Source organism: Loxodonta africana, chromosome 13 (genome assembly GCF_030014295.1).
Source record: "Loxodonta africana isolate mLoxAfr1 chromosome 13, mLoxAfr1.hap2, whole genome shotgun sequence".
In the NCBI taxonomy this organism is placed as follows: Eukaryota; Metazoa; Chordata; class Mammalia; order Proboscidea; family Elephantidae; genus Loxodonta; species Loxodonta africana.
In genome coordinates, this window is record NC_087354.1 from 78544255 (window position 1) to 78560390 (window position 16136).

The window sequence follows — 16136 nt, forward strand, 5'->3', positions numbered from 1 at the left end:
AGGGGAGGAACTAATAGCAACTATGGCCTCATAAGCACTTAGAAAAACGAGGGCTGAAGCAGCTATGCAAGATTTCTTCTTTTCTATGTATTTGTTATGTGTGTGTTATTTTTCCCTATTTATTTAACTTCGTATCTTACATAAGGAGTTTTGGTGTCAGGTAACTTAATAATGTAGTCTTAGGTTATAAAACATCCAGAGAGGCTGTGACTAAGTAGAAGAGGAATGAACGTAATCCAGATATCGACACTGTGTCTCTCGGAACCTTGTGTTTTTGTTTTTGGAGAGAAAGTAAGCTCACCAATGTTTGTACGAGGGAGAATTGCCTCATTTTATAAGATGGTGTTCATTGCGTTGTTTGGAGTTTAATGTAGGCATAAAGATGAGACTAGATGCTGAGTAACCTCTCAGGTAGACTGAGACTTTCCTATTGTGAACATAGTACAATTCCCACCACCTTCTGTTTTTTCCTCTTACATAGCCAAAGTCCAACATGGTATTTACAAAATTATGGTAATTTCCCACATCCACACCATTCATTCTACCCTCCCTTCTTATAGCTGTCTCCTACTTCTCTCTGTGTACATGGTATTCTGTACCCATTGCCATCAAGCTGATTCTGGCTTACAGCAACCCTATTGGATAGAGTAGAACTGCCTCATAGGGTTTCTAAGGCTGTAATCTTTAAGGAAGCAGACTACCACGTCTTTCTCCTGCGGAGTGGCTGACGAGTTCAAACTGCTGACCTTTTGGCTAGCAGCTGAGAGTTTTAACCACTTCACCACCAGTGCTCCTTATGTTATTCTCTAGCTCCGCTTTGTTTCAAACTTGTTGACACCTTTAAGGTTCACACACTAGTGAATATTCCATGAATCCTCTAACCATAATTAATCATGTATTTATGTTTCTATGCATTTTATACATATCTCTAGTATAGCACTAAATTTTTGGCTAATATTAATCTCTTTACATTTAGACTATGAGTTTATTCCCACTGTTAGGCAGTGTCTCAAGCATGGTAGGGGTCCAATTAATAGGGCAGTTCTACTCTGTCCTATAGGGTCACTATGAGTCAGAATCAACTCAATGGCAACAGGGTTTGATTTAAACATGATGTTGGTCCAACATATGTTTGATAAATTGAATTTGTATTTGAAAAACTATAGAATTATAGGTGTACTTATTGAAGCATTTCTACATTTTTAATTGAGAATGATAACATTGATTAACTAAAGATACATGTATTAATTTAATTATAAAAATTAGTGATATTTCACAATCCCAACTAATTTCAGATATGTACAAGACAAATTATTAATTTAATAAAAAATCATTGAACCTTTCCACCATGGAACAGACACCACAGAAAGTACTTGGAATAAAATAATTTGCAGATAACCTTTTTGGAGTATTTCATAGTAACAGTAGTTCATAGTAGCAGATTTAAGTAGTTCCCAATAACAACAGTTTATAGTTGGAAATAATTACAATATGGCACAATGATGTAAGTCTTTTTCAAGTGCAATATGGATAAAGATTTTTAATTTCTAGGAGACTTGAAGAGGTCTTCACAAGGCAGACATTTCAACTGGTTCCTGGTAGATGCATAGGATATCAACATAAAGAGAATGAGAAGAGAATTGGACTCATGAACAATTAGCATTAAGACTATTCATATAAAGGGAAAAATGATGCAAAAACATGGTATATTTAGAGACCAGTGAGCATAACTCTGTGTGGTTGGACAGAGCAAAACAAGGGATAACACTCAAAAGGCAGGTTGAGACTAGAGAATGAAAGAGTCTGTATAATGTACTAAGAAATTTGGGTATTCCCCTGTAGGCAAAGAGATGCCGCTGCCAGGTTTTAATTAGGAAAATCAACTCTAGGACTATACAAAGCTTAGACTACAGTGGGAAGAAACTGGATAAAGGGAGGCAGATGATTACAATAGCCCAGCTGAGGTCACTAAGATGGAAAGGAGAAAAATCAGAGATGTATTTAGGTGGCATAATCGCACATTCCTTCCCTGAGATATGCAAATAGAGAATAATTAATGCAAAAGAAATCATGATCATCTTGATTAAATCCTTGCATCATGATTTAGATTAAAGTTTCATTTTCTGTAGCTATTTGTCTCAGACTTGAGCATTGTAGGGGAGATGATGTGATCAGTCTGTTTTGTTGTATATCATTCAGCAGCTATTAATTTTGAAGTATATTATGCAAGATCTTTGAAAACATTAATGTGTAGATTAATTATTTTGTGCTAGTACAGATATTTTTGGGAAACAAGTTTAAAATCCAATATGTTTAGCTAAAAAAGGAAATGATAGGCATTTCTGGAAAAGAAATAAATTATTGATGTGGGTTTTAATGCATGTTTTATGTTCGGCTTTCCCCATCTCTGGGAATTTTCCATTCATTATGAAAAATGGGTAAAATTATGAACACAGCTTGAAGAGTGTTTCAAGCTGTGTTCACAGTTTGGAGTTTGAATTTTAAGTAGATATCATATTTTTTCTTAGTACTTAAAATGCACCCTTTCCCCCTCCTCACTTATCAACATGGTTAGGTTTCAAAGACCAGGTCATTACACGAAATTGGTGTTATGTGAAAATGGAGAATGACTACATCATTATATAACTCCCGAATTATATTGTTACATAACTGCCAAGTTACATCATCACATAATTGCCAAATTATATCATTAAATAACTGCCAAACCACTGAGAATCATGGCCCAGCTAAGTTGACACATAACCTTAACCATCAAAGCCACTGTTACTCTTGCTTCCCACCTTGGCATTCATTCCTGCCAAACGTACATTGTTAATGTGCAAAATAGCCAGATAATAAATTTTTTACTATTGTCATAAATCTGAAATGTTGGATAACGAGATAGTCAACAAGTGAGGAGAAGGTGTATTTTGTTAAATATGGGTAGTTAATATGGTAGTCTCTGGACTCAAAAAGGTTTGATGGAAGAGTACAAGGGATGAAACCCTAGAGTTGAGCATTTCTATGCATAAGATGCATAAGTGGGTGGTCTCATTACACCACCAGTAAGTACCTGGGCCCTCTGCCCTACAACCCCAAGGGAATGAATTCTGCCTGAGTAAGCTTGAATACAGATTCTTCCTCAGTCAACCCTCCAGATGAGAGCCCAGCCTGGTCAACACCTTGATTGTGAGAGCCTACGCAAAGGATCCAGCAAAACTCTTCCCAAAGTCCTGCATCAGGGAAACTATGACACAACGAAAGTATGTTGCTTTAAACTACTACATTTGTGGTAATTTGTTAATGTAGCAATAGAAAACTAATACTGTCCCTAAATTCAATAACTCAAGATACTTCATAGAAGATGGAAGTCTGAAAAGCATTTTTCCTCACCCGACACACATGAATTGAACACACTAAAGAGCTATTTGGGTAGAGAAAAAACGAGAGAAGAGAAAGGAGAGGGAGGAAGGCGAAAAACGCGTACAGCAAGAAAAATGTAGGAAGATGGGAGGAAGGCAGGGATGTGGTGTAAAAAACTTGGAAGATGATTCAGTGATAAGTTTTTGAAAATTATTCACATTTCAAAGCTACAAAGTTATTAACTTAGAACCTGTCTTTCAAAACTCCAAATCCTTCCTTCTTCTCAGCCCTGCGCTCCTAAAGCTACACGTGAGAACCTGACTAGCTTGGGGGCTTCTTCACCCGCTGGATGACTTCTCAACCCTATCTTAGTTCTTGGGTACACGTGGACAACAAAAACCTCCTCTTCATTCAGAAATCCTGGAAGTAGAAAGGAGAACAGTTTAAAACGAAGTGGTTGGAGAAGGGGGAGCTCCCCCATGCTGGCAGCTGTCTCACTTGGAGCTTATTCATTTTGTCAGACACTTTGTGACAGCTGGGATATTTCATGCATATGATTTCCTTTTTAACACAAAAATTTCTCCGTCAAAGCATCTATGAATCCCCCCCCCGCAAAAAAACCCAAACATATTGCCCTCAAGTCAATTTCAACTCATAGTGAGCCCATAGGGTTTCCAAGGCTGTAAATCTCTAGAGAAGCAGACTGCCACATCTTTCTCCTGCCAAGCTGCTGGTGGTTTCAAACCATTGGCCTTTCAGTTAGTAGTACAAAGCTTTAACCACTGTGCCACCCATACCTATATTTTCCTTACCTTCCTATACAATTTATGTAAATACTGTCATCCTTCTAAAGAAAATTTAGCTGAAACGACAACTTTTTCCCTATTCTGTATGCTCAAACATTTCTTGTCCTGAGGACAAGGAATTTTTATTTTGGGGCAAGGAAAAGGAAAAATAAATGGAGGAACAAATTGTATATCAAAACGCTTTTTTTTTTTCCTACACATGGGCAGCACTTGGAACACAAATGTTCCATAATTGTTATAATTTTATTTTTACTATGTAAAAGGTAGTTAATAATCTTTTCTAATCCACATTCTTAGCAAAAAAAAAAGAGAGAGAGATACTGAAGAGTAAGATTTAGTTATGAGCAAACATTTCTCAATCTTGTTATTGCTGCATTTTGGCTGAAGATGAGAAACAGGGGAGTGAAGCCTGCAGCACAGGTGTTCAGGTCTGAGCTTTCATATGAGGCCTCTTCCCCTTCATTGAGGCATCTCTTGTGAACTTCAGAGAGCTGGAGAGGTAGAGGAGTCCCTGGGTGGGGCAAACAGTTAATCGCTCAGTTACTAACCAGAAGCTTGGAGGTTTGAGGACACCCAGAAGCACCTTGGAAGAAAGGCATGGCGATCTACTTTTGGAAAGTTAGCTATTGAAAACTCTAATGAGCAGAGTTCTACACTGAAACACCTGGGAATTGACTCAACAGCAACTGGTTTTGTTTCATTTTTGTTTTTGCTTTTGTTTTTTGGGGGAGCTTAAAAGTAAGCAGGGAATGTACGCACTGAGCTTTCAGCTGAGCAGTTAGGCTACCGTTTGGCTTCAGGGATAAAATATGTGCTTTAGTGACCAATGGGTGTACACATGGAGTGCCAAGGGGCGTGAACAGTTGGAGAGAATAAAATTTGCTTAATAATATATATTTTTTAAAAATACCTTCAAAGTAGATGCAGTTATGGAAGTTTTCCTGCCAGGACTCAAATCCCTTTATGCCAAACCTTAAATTTATTCCCTAAAGTTAAAGGTAAAAAAAAAAAAAATTAGAAAAAAGTATATCATACAATTGGTTATGAGAAATAAAAAATTTAATGGAAAGGAGATATTTAATGATGATCCAGAATATTCTACTTTGGAATAACAAGTAGCAAACAATGCGTAGTATGTACTCTGGGTTGGTTGGTTGGCTATTAGACTTTAATTCTACTGCCAATAAACAGTTACTCCCATCTGTGGACACTGATATTTTCCAAATGTCAGGGTGAATTTTCTCTGTGGTTTTGTACAGCAGTGTCCCACTAGAGGGTAACTCATGTATTTACCTATCTCTTAGAATACACCATCTGTATTTGTCAAACCTTGTGAGCATTGCAGGAATCTGGGCTCTGTGTACCACGCTCAGGTTTCTCCTGGTGACTTACTATAAATGACCCTGTGGAAAGGGATGGAATCTTCTAAGCTCTGGAGGGTAGAGGGAGTCAGGAGTGTGGCCGCACGAAACAGATAAGTGCAGTTAAATTCTCATTTTTTAAAAGGCAGATGACCCAATTAGTGGATTTTCAAAATCTTTTATTTTGATTTCCCTTGTCCTAATGCCTTTTTAGTGCTTTTTTGGAAAATATACCAGATGGTCAGAGAAGGAATAAAAATATGCTTAGGTGGCTTGTGTATCTTTGGGTCCCATCTCATCCGGAGTGAAGGAAAATGAAGAAAACCAAAGACACAAGGAAAATATTAGCCCAAAGGACTAAAAGACCACATGAGCCACAGTCTCCACCAGCCAGAGCCCAGAAGAACTAGATGGTTCACAATTCCCACCACCAACCACTCTGAGAGGGATCACAACAGAGCATCCCAGACAGAGAGGGAGAAAAATGTAGAACAAAATTCAACATTGGCCCCCAGACACCCTGTTAATTCAGAACTAAAACTGCTCCCAAAGCCCACTTTTCAGACAAAGATTAGACAAAAATAAACAGTAACACACTTGAAGAACATGCTTCTTAGTTCAATCAAATATATGAGACTAAGTGTGCAGCTCCTGCCCAAAAGCAAGACAAGAAGGCAGGAAGGGACAGGAACTGGACAAATTGCAAGCAATGTCACAAAACAATACCTGTATAAATTTTCAATGAGAAATTAACTTGTACTATAAACTTTCACCTTAAGTACAATAAAATAAAATACACATACATCTTTCAGCAGTGGTACTTCTAAGCACATGTGATTTTAATTTCTGTGCATAAATGGAAACAGATAAATATTTCTATATATGTACTGATTACATATTATAGTAATTTAAATCTAGTTAAATAAAACACTTTTCTTAAACTTACCATAACCAAAGATTGGCTAACTCTGACATGGATCAATGGTACAGGTTGGGAAGTAGAGGAACAAGGCAGAGGAAGTGTGGAGGAAGGAGCCATTTCATTTTTTTGAAATAAATTCCTGATTTAGTATTTGTATTAGTTACCTAGTGCTGCTGTAACACAAATACCACAATTGGGCGGCTTTAAAGAACAAAGATTTATTTTCTCACAGTTCTGAAGGCTAAAAATCCAAATCAGGGTCTCGGTTTTATAGATTCCTTCCTTGCTGGAAACCCCGGCATTCCTTGGTTCCTTGGTGTTCCTTGTAGACAATTCTCACATAACATGTGTCTGTGTCTTCTTTCACGTGTCTGTGTCCATTCTGCTCTTTTTATAACTCAGAAGTAATTAGATTTAGAACCCACCCTGCTCTGGAATGGCATAATTAACATAACAAAGAAAACACTATTTTCAAACACAATTTGTTACACATAAAGGGGTCAAGATTTCAATACATATTTTGGGGGGACATATTTCAATCCATAACAATACTGATAAAATTTTTCACTAGGCAAAGAGCAGCTAGTCTGCACTGTACCACAGCTCAACCTGTCTTAGAATCCAGGCCTCTGTACCATTCTTTTTACCTACATGATATTTATCGTAAAAATGTCTGTTCAAAAGCGATGGCCCAGATTCCAAGGAAATTCATGAGCGAGCAGTCAGTCTTATTGCCTTTGGTTGGTGTGAATAATGAGATTTTAGGAATGAAAGGAAATTTGTTCTTCAGATGAGCAAACAGGAATCTGGAGGGGGCAAACGAGGCTCAGAGTCACCCAGCTGCTTCTGATAGAACAGAGGCCAGGACCTCGGTCTCATGGTTGTCTCTCCAGAACCGTGTGTGGATACCCTCCAACTAAACTTTTAGATGTCAAAATCATATTTATTACCCTTGGTAGGATGTGTTGACAATGGCACTTTACCTCTGTGCTCTTCCTTCCAAAAATTTACAATCTCAGTTCAATCATCAAATTCCAATGGAGGGAGGGAAATTCTACAAAATAATTGAGCAGCACTTCTCAAATACAGTCAAGGTCATCAAAAACAAAGTCTAAGAAACTGTCACAACCCAGAAGAGCTTAAGGAGAGATTACTAAGAAAATCTGAATAAAATAAAGTCTTTTGTTTATAATAATATACTTCAGGAGGCGGGGACAAGATGGCTGACTAGGCAGATGCTACCTCAGATCCCTCTTGCAACAAAGACTCAGAAAAACAAGTGAATCGATCACATACATGACAGTCTACGAACCCTGACCATCAAACACAGATTTAAAGAGTTGACCTGAGTGACAGGTGACCAAAAAGCTGCCCCCTGAACCAGCGACTGCTTCTGGAACCCGCGACCCACCCCACAGCCTTGAGCCCCTGCGGTTCCCTGATGCCGAGTGGCAGGGCTGATTGTGGCTTGCTGAGGTGGGGCAGGCATGGGACACAGCCCTAACTCCTAGTCCCCTGGGGTAACCTCCGTAGACACTCAGCCACTGCAAGCAGGCTGCACACTGATGGGGCTAACAAGAGAATGAACAACCACAAGGAAGCAGCGACTGTTTTTGGAGCCTGGAGCCAGCATCCCAGTCAGAAAACCTTGGCGCCAGGCTTTGGTCTGGGCACAGGAGAGCTGAGCATGGCATCCTGAGACAGCGCAAACACGGAGCACAGCCCTAGCCCCCTGAAGTGACCCCGGGGGAAGCCCAACCAGTGCACGCAGGCAGTGCAGCAATGCGGCTGACAGGAGGAGAAGTCACCAGGAGGAAGAGACTGATTTTGGAGCCAGGAGTGCGGAATCCAGCCGGGAACCTTGGCGCTGGGCTTTGGACTGGGAGCGGAAGAAATAACCATGGCTTCTGGGACAGCACAAGCACAGGACATCAGGCCTGACCCTCGGGGGCAATCTCTACCCAGCCAGCACACAATCAACATGCCCCTCGGGAATCTCAGATAAAACAGTCATCCCAAGCAAGATAAGTAACTTTGTCTATATTCCTGGGTGTACTCTCTCTTATCTATCTGATGCCTCCCCTCCACTTCCCAGGCGGCTTCATTAACATTGGAATTTCCTGGGCCAGAGAGTGAAGTGCTCGGTGGTTTCTTTTTTTTTTTCTTTCTTTCTTTGTTTTGTCTTTTCCTAACCCATTCTCCTGGCCTGAAAGAAGCAGCTACAAAAAACCCAGGGACCAAGAATCCTTCCCTGACTTCCCAAAATTGGACTAAAAATACAGAACCAGCTCCAGCCAAGCATTTGTGATCCACAGTCTTGGGCTTTCATCCCTACAGGGAACAAGGTGGCTATTATAATGTAAAGGCGATTCTGATAGGGAACTGACTGTAATTGTTTTAGCAGATTACTGGAAAGACAAGTTTCCCAGGTCTGATATCTCTGCGTATTAAACAGAGCCCTCACTGACCCACAATGGGGAACTGAAGGCTGAAGCTTCACTCAAACCACCTAACCTCCTGCCATAGGGGTCTGAGGATAGTGACATCTACCAATCTGTAGAGGTACATGCATTGGGTACCTACGGTACAGCTGCAGAGCACACCCACCAAAGTGCTTTAGGAATAGAGACACACCTACCTCACCGGCACTTGGGTGAAGCCTATCAGCATCCTGCCCCCCTGGAATGTGACCCCCTGCTGCTACTAGAATCTGGTGCACACAACTATCACCACTACTCCTCTAAGCGAATAGGTGACAGTCCACCCACACACTTGGTGACCCAAAATCAGATTCTATTCAAGAATAGTGAAGGGACTCTTAGGCTTATATTTCTGGTACTGGCCCAAACCAGCTGGTAAGAGGACATAAGTGATTCAAAGCCTACAACAATCAAGACAGCACAATCTAGTAGCCCATCTGTGTATATTGAAGGAAAACACAAGACAAGACTCAGTGAGCAAATATAAAATAAATCATTACAATATCTTATAGATGGCTCGGAGACAGCAGTCGATATCAAACCACATAAAGAAGCAGACCATGATTGCTTCTACAACCCCCCAAATTAATGAATCAAAATCTTTCCCAAATGAAGATACAATACTGGAATTACCAGATGCAGAACATAAAAAACTAATTTACAGAATGCTTCAAGACATCAGGGATGACCTCAAAAATGATTTAAGGCAATCTACACAAAAAGCCAAGGAACGCACTGATAAAGCAGTTGAAGAAATCAAAAAGACTATTCAAGAATATAGTGGAAAAATTAATAAGCTACAAGAATCCATAGAGAGACAGCATTCAGAAATTCAAAAGATTAACAGTAAAATTACAGAATTAGACAACTCAATAGGAAGTCAGAGGAGCAGAATTGAGGAATTGGAATGCAGAGTGAGGGAGATGGAGGATAAAGCAATTGACACCAATATAGCTGAAGAAAAATCAGATAAAAGAATTTAAAAAAATGAAGAAACTCTAAGAAAAATGTGGGACTCTATCAAGAAGAATAACTTGCATGTGATTGGAGTTCCAGAACAGGGAGGGATAACAGAAAACACAGAGAGAATAGTTGAAGATCTGTTGGCAGAAAACTTCCCTGACATCATGAAAGACAAAAGGATATCTATCCAAGATGCTCATCGAACCCCATGTAAGATTGATCCAAAAAGAAAATCACCAAGGCATATTATCATCAAACTTGCCAAAACCAAAGATAAAGAGAAAATTTTAAAAGCAGCCAGGGAGAAAAGAAAGGCCTCCTACAAGGGAGAATCAATAAGAATAAGTTCAGACTATTCAGCAGAAACCATGCAGTCAAGAAGGCAATGGGATGACATATACAGAGCACTGAAGGAGAAAAACTGCCAGCCAAGGATCATTTATCCAGCAAAACCCTCTCTCAAATATGAAGATGAAATTAAAACATTTACAGATAAACACAAGCTTAGAGAATTTGCAAAAACCCAACCAAAGCTACAAGAATTACTACAGGAAATTGTTTGGTCAGAAAATCAATAACATCAAATAACAACACAACACAAAGACACAGAACAGAACATTCTGATATCAACTCAAATAAGGAAATCACAAAAACAAACTAAAATTAATTTTAAAAAGGAAAAAATGCTCAAAACAGGGAATCATTGAAGTCATTATGTAAAAGATCACAATAATCAAAAAGCGGGACTAAATACAGGAGGCATAGAACTGCCATATGGACAGAAAAAGAAGGCAATATAGGACGATACAAGTTAGGTTTTTACTTAGAAAAATAGGGGTAAATATTAAGGTAACCACAAAGAGGTCTAACAATTCCATAACTCAAAATAAAAACCAAGAAAAACATAATGACTCAGCAAACATAAATTTGACTACTATGAAAATGAGGAACACACAATTTACAAAGAAAAACGTCTCAGCACAAAAAAGTAAGTGGAAAAATGAAATTGTCAACTACACACACAAAAAGGCATCAAAATGACAGCACTAAACACATTCTTATCTACAATTACACTGAATGTAAATGGACTAAATGCACCCATAAAGAGACAGAGAGTCTGAGACTGGATAAAGAAACGAGATCCATCTATATGCTGCCTACAAGAGACACACCTTAGACTTAGAGACACAAACAAACTAAAACTCAAAGGATGGAAAAAATATATCAAGCAAACAACAATCAAAAAAGAGCAGGAGTACCAATATTAATTTCTGACAAAATAGACTTCAAAGTTAAATCCACCACAAAGTATAAAGAAGGACACTACATAATGATTAAAGGGACAATTGACCAGGAAGATATAACCATATTAAATATTTATGCACCCAATGACAGGGCCACAAGATACATAAAACAAACTTTAACAGAACTGAAAAGTGAGATAGACACCTCCACAATTATAGTAGGAGACTTCAACACACCACTTTTGGAGAAGGATTGGACTTCCAGTAAGAAGCTCAATAGAGACATGGAAGACCTAATTGCTACAATCAACCAACTTGACCTCATAGACCTATACAGAACACTCCACCCAAATGCTGCAAAATATACTTTTTTTTCTAGTGCACATGGAACATTCTCTAGAATAGATCACATATTAGGTCATAAAACAAACCTTTGCAGAATCCAAAACATCGAAATATTACAAAGCATCTTCTCAGACCACAAGGCAATAAAAGTGGAAATCAATAACAGAAAAATCAGGGAAAAGAAATCAAATACTTGGAAACTGAACAATACCCTCCTGAAAAAAGACTGGGTTATAGAAGACATTAAGGAGGGAATAAAGAAATTCACAGAATGCAAAGAGAATGAAAATACTTCCTATCAAAACCTCTGGGACACAGCAAAAGCAGTGCTCAGAGGTCAATTTATATCGATAAATGCACACATACAAAAAGAAGAAAGAGCCAAAATCAGAGAACTGTCCCTACAACTTGAACAAATAGAAAGTGAGCAATGAAAGAATCCATCAAGCACCAGAAGAAAAAAAAATTAGAGCTGAACTAAATGAAATAGAGAACAGAAAAACAATTGAAAGAATTAACAATATCAAAAGCTGGATCTTTGAAAAAAGTAACAAAACTGATAAACCATTGGCCAGACTGATTAAGAAATACAGGATAGGAAACAAATAACCCGAATAAGAGATGAGATGGGCCATATCACAACAGACCCAGCTGAAATTAAAAGAATCATATCAGATTATTATGAAAAATTGTACTCTAACAAATTTGCAAACCTAGAAAAAATGGATGAATTCCTAGAAAAACACTACTTACCTAAACTAACACAATCAGAAGTAGAACTAAATAGACCCATAACAAAAAAAGAGATCCAAACGGTAATCCAAAAACTCCCAAGAAAAAAAAGCCTTGGCCTGGATGGCTTTACTGCAGAGTTCTACCAAACTTTCAGAGAACAGTTAACACCACTACTACTAAAGGTATTTCAAAGCGTAGAAAATGATAGAATACTACCTAAGTCATTCTATGAATCCACCATATCCCTGATACCAAAACCAGGTAAAGATACCACAAAAAAAGAAAATTACAGACCTATAACCCTCATGAACATAGATGCAAAAATCCTCAACAAAATTCTAGCCAATAGAATTCAACAACATATCAAAAAAATAATTCACCACGAGCAAGTGAGATTTATACCAGGTATGCAAGGTTGGTTTAATATTAGAAACCATGAATGTAATCCACCATATAAATAAAACAAAAGACAAAAACCACATGATCTTATCAGTTGATGCAGAAAAGGCATTTGACAAAGTCTAACACCCACTCATGATAAAAACTCTCAGCAAAATAGGAATTGAAGGAAAATTCCTGAACATAATAAAGGGCATCTATACAAAGCCAACAGCCAACATCATTCTACACAGAGAACCTGAAAGCATTTCCCTTGAGAACGGGAACCAGACAAGGATGCCCTTTATCACCACTCTTATTCAACATTGTGCTAGAGGTCCTAGCCAGAGCAATTAGGCTAGACAAAGAAATAAAGGGCATCCGGATTGGCAAGGAGGAAGTAAAATTATCTCTATTTGCAGATGACATGATCTTATAGACAGAAAACCCTAAGGAATCCTCCAGAAAACTACTGAAACTAATAGAAGAGTTTGGCAGAGTCTCAGGTTATAAGATAAACATTCAAAAATCACTTGGATTCCTCTACATCAACAAAAAGAACATCGAAAAGGAAATCACCAAATCAGTACCATTCACTGTAGCCCCCAAGAAGATAAAATACTTAGGAATAAATCTTACCAAAGATGTAAAAAACCTATACAAAGAAAACTATGAAGTACTAGTGCAAGAAACTAAAAGGGACCTACATAAGTGGAAAAACATACCTTGCTCATGGATAGGAAGACTTAACATAGTAAAAACATCTATTCTACCAAAAGCCATCTATACATACAATGCACTTCAGATCCAAATTCCAATGACATTTTTTAAAGTGATGGAGAAACAAATCACCAACTTCATATGGAAGGGAAAGAAGCCCCGGATAAGTAAAGCATTACTGAAAAAGAAGAAGAAAGTGGGAGGCCTCACTCTACCTGATTTCAGAAGCTATTATACAGCCACAATAGTCAAAACAGCCTGGTATTGGTACAACAACAGGCACATAGACCAATGGAACAGAATTGAGAATCCAGATATAAATCCATCCACATATGAGCAGCTGATATTTGACAATGGCCCAGTGTCAGTTAATTGGGGAAAATATTGTCTTTTTAACAAATGGTGCTGGTATAACTGGATATCCATTTGCAAAAAAATGAAACAGGACCCATACCTCACACCATGCACAAAAACTAACTCCAAGTGGATCAAGGACCTAAACATAAAGACTAAAACGATAAAGATCATGGAAGAAAAAATAGGGACAACGTTAGGAGCCCTAAGACAAGGCATAAACAGAATACTAAACGTTACTAAAAATGATGAAGAGAAACCAGGTAACTGGGAGCTCCTAAAAGTCAAACACCTATGCTCATCTAAAGACTTCACCAACAGAGTAAAAAGACCACCTACAGATTGGGAAAGAATTTTCAGCTATGACATCTCCGACCAGCGCCTGATCTCTAAAATCTATATGATTCTGTTAAAACTCAACCACAAAAAGACAAACAACCCAGTCAAAAAATGGGCAAAGGATATGAACATGCACTTCACTAAAGAAGATATTCAGGCAGCTAACAGACACATGAGAAAATGCTCTCGATCATTAGCCATTAGAGAAATGCAAATTAAAACTACCATGAGATTCCATCTCACTCCAACAAGGCTGGCATTAATCCAAAAAACACAAAATAATAAACGTTGGAGAGGCTGTGGAGAGATTGGAACTCTTATACACTGCTGGTGGGAATGTAAAATGGTACAACCACTTTGGAAATCTATCCGGCATTTTCTTAAAAAGTTAGAAATAGAACTACCATACAACCCAGAAATCCCACTCCTCGGAATATACCCTAGAGAAATAAGAGCCTTCACACAAACAGATATATGCACACCCATGTTTATTGCAGCATTGTTTACAGTAGCATAAAGCTGGAAGCAACCAAGGTGTCCATCAATAGATGAATGGTTAAATTGTGGTATATTCACACAATGGAATACTACGCATCCATAAAGAACAGTGATGAATCTGTGAAACATTTCATAACGTGGAGGAACCTGGAAGGCATTATGCTGAGTGAAATTAGTCAGATGCAAAAGGACAAATATTGCATAAAACCACTATTATAAGTTCTTGAGAAATAGTATAAACTGAGAAGAACACATTCTTTTGTGGTTACTAGAGGGGGGAGGGAGGGAGGCTGGGAGAGGGTTATTAACTGATTAGTTAGTAGATAAGAACTACTTTAGGTGAAGGGAAGGACAATACTCAATACACGGAAGGTCATCTCAACTGGACTGGACCAAAAGCAAAGAAGTTTCCAGGATAAACTGAAGGCTTCGAAGGTCAGCAGAGCAAGGGTCGGGGTTTGGGGACTATGGCTTCAGGGGACTTCTAAGTCAATTGGCATAATAAACTCTATTATGAAAACATTCTGCATCCCACTTTGAAGTGTGGAGTCTGGGGTCTTAAATGCTAACAAGCAGCCATCTAAGATGCATCAATTGGTCTCAACCCACCTGGATCAAAGGAGAATGAAGAACACCAAGGTCACACGATAACTATGAGCCCGAGACAGAAAGGGCCACACGAACCAGAGACTTACATCATCCTGAGACCAGAAGAACTAGATGGTGGCCGGCCACAACCTATGACTGCCCTGACAGGGAACACAACAGAGAATTCCTGAGGGAGCAGGAGAACAGTGGGATGCAGATCCCAAATTCTCATAAAAAGACCAGACTCAATGGTCTGACTAAGACTAGAACAATCCAGGCGGTCATGGTTCCCAAACCGTCTATTGGCCCAGGACAGGAACCATTCCCAAAGACAACTCATCAGACATGGAAGGGACTGGACAATGGGCTGGAGAGAGATGCTGATGAAGAGTGAGCTACTTGTGTCAGGTGGACACTTGAGACTGTATTGGCATCTCCTCTCTGGAGGGGAGATGGGAGGGTAGAGAGGGTTAGAAACTGGCAAAACGGTCACGAAAGGAGAGACTGGAAGAAGGGAGCGGGCTGACTCATTAGGGGTAGAGTAAATGGGAGTATGTAGTAAGGTGTATATAAGCTTATATGTGACAGACTGACTGATTTGTAAACTTTCACTTAAAGCAGAATAAAAATTATTTTAAAAAATAATAATAATATACTTCAGTGAATAATAATGTATAATATTGGTTCATTAATTGTGGAAATTGTACCATAATGAAGCATAATGTTAATAATAAGAGAAACTGGGTGTTGGGTATATAAGATTTCTCCGTACTGTATTCACAAGTTTTCTGTAAATCTAAAACAAAGAGTTTGTTAAAGATCTTATTTATCAATGACAGCCATGTCACATCTTATTAAGCAGCAATTTGAATCACTAGACATTGAAATTGCAGTTATCTTTACCTATTGATTTACAGGGAAAGCTAAACCAAAGTTGATTTTCAGTTTCTGTTATTGCAATCCAAGTATGTTGCTTGGCAATAATAATCTGTTGTGTTAAAATTCTGGAAATTTTGGCTTTATTTGGTGATGGATTTCAG